The sequence below is a fragment of the Ochlerotatus camptorhynchus genome, unplaced genomic scaffold (genome assembly GCF_037179485.1).
Source record: "Ochlerotatus camptorhynchus isolate MF236.1 unplaced genomic scaffold, CSIRO-AGI_Acam_v1.1 ptg000811l, whole genome shotgun sequence".
Classification (NCBI taxonomy): Eukaryota; Metazoa; Arthropoda; class Insecta; order Diptera; family Culicidae; genus Ochlerotatus; species Ochlerotatus camptorhynchus.
In genome coordinates this window covers 166104-168259 of record NW_027041275.1, presented here as the reverse complement: position 1 = coordinate 168259, position 2156 = coordinate 166104, and positions in this window count along the sequence as shown.

Genomic DNA, 2156 nt, shown 5'->3' with positions numbered 1-2156 from the left:
GCTCAAAATGCAAGCAACTTGGTCACACCGCTGACTTCTGCTCCAACAAACCGAGCTGCGATCAATGCGGCGAGCTGCATGCAGATGGTCCTTGCCGGGCTACCCCAAAATGTGTTTACTGCAAGGATACTCTGCATGCTTTGGTTGATTGCCCGAAGTACAAACAGCAGGGAGAAAAACTTAAGCGGTCTTTGCAAGCTCGCTCCAAAAGGTCACTTGCAGAACTCTTAAAAAACACCGCTTCATCTTCCCAAACCACCCCAAAAACCAAAAACACGTACTCCATTTTGCCAGATGATGATCAGGGCTCTGACTCAGAGGTTGGTGAAGGTAGTCCCTTTGTGTTTAAAGGCAACACGAGAAAGCGATTAAAAAAAAACGTCACTCAAAATCCGCGTAAGACCTCTCGTATGGACTACCAACCTACCTTGACAAATTTAAGAGGTAGCGGAAATGTACCGAAACCCCCACCACCGGGATTTAAATCTTGTAATTTTAACAAGGACTTTCCGCCACTTCCGGGATCATCTAAAACCCCAGATATCCCAGTTTTTCAGCCAGAAAAACAGCTGAATAAGCAAGAACATGAATCCATGTTCACGTTTTCTGGAATTGTGGAGAGCATCTTTGATATATTCAACGTCTCTGACTCAACTCGGAACATTATTAATTTAGTGCTTCCATTCGTGAAAACTCTTTTGAAGCAACTAGCTTCTAGGTGGTCCTTCCTTGCATCGATCATATCCTTTGATGGATAATTTTCCGAATGAGGTCGGGGATATGATCTCTGTTCTTCAGTGGAACTGTAGAAGTCTTATACCGAAACTTGACACATTCAAATTTTTAGTTCACAACTCACTTTGTGATGCATTTGCTCTTTGTGAAACATGGCTTTCTTCAGACACCGATCTCCCTTTCCACGATTTTAACATTATTCGCCTTGATCGAGCAGATTCGTATGGAGGGGTGCTTCTCGGGATTAATAAGCTCCATTCCTTTCATAGAATCGATCTGCCTTCCGTGACAGGCATTGAAGTTGTCGCATGTCAGGTAAATATTCGAGGTAAAAGCCTCAGTATTGCCTCAGTATATCTTCCTCCAAGAACTGCGATTTCTCGCCAAGGTCTCTCAGATATCTGCTCAGCTTTATCTGAGCCTCGGTTGATATTAGGAGATTTTAACTCCCACGGTACAGGCTGGGGGGAACTGTACGATGACAACCGCTCAACCCTGATATACGACCTTTGCGATAACTTCAATATGACAATTCTAAACACTGGGGAAGTAACACGAGTGGCCAAACCTCCAGCAAGAGAAAGTAGATTAGACCTCTCCCTCAGTTCGAGTTCACTATCGTTGGATTGCTCGTGGAAAGTAATTCAAGATCCCTACGGTAGTGACCACTTGCCAATCAAAATTTCTATTACCAATGGTTCATCTTCCACTCGCTCGGTTGACATCGCGTACGACCTCACGAAAAACATCGACTGGCAAAAATTTGCGTCCGCGGTTCTCGGTGGTACTGATTCGGTTGAGATACTCCCTCCGCTGGATGAGTACTCCTTTTTATCGCGACTTATCGTTGACTGCGCTCTTCAAGCACAGACGAAACGCGTTCCGGGTGTTTTCGTTCGCAAACGACTTCTCACTCCGTGGTGGGATAAGGATTGCACCGACGCGAACAGCGAGAAGTCCGCCGCGTTTAAACGCTTCCGCAAACACGGTAAGGTCGAGGATTTCGAGCGGTACACCGACCTCGAGAAAACTTTTAAGAGCTTGATTAAAGCCAAAAAACGCGGTTACTGGCGTCGGTTCGTCGATGGTTTGTCGAGAGAGACTTCCATGAGAACACTCTGGAATGTCGGCAGGAGAATGCGCAACGCGTCATCACCGGTCAACGAAGACAAGGAGTACTCAGACAGTTGGATATTCAGCTTCGCGCAGAAAGTTTGCCCGGATTCGGTGTCGGTTCAAACCAACGTTCGTGATAGTCCGTCGGGTAGTAACGAAATAGATTCTCCGTTTTCGATGGTGGAATTCTCACTTGCTCTCCTCTCATGTAACAACTCAGCTCCAGGAATGGATAGAATCAAGTTCAACTTGCTCAAAAATCTCCCAGACGTCGCGAAGAGACGCTTGTTGAACTTATTCAATCA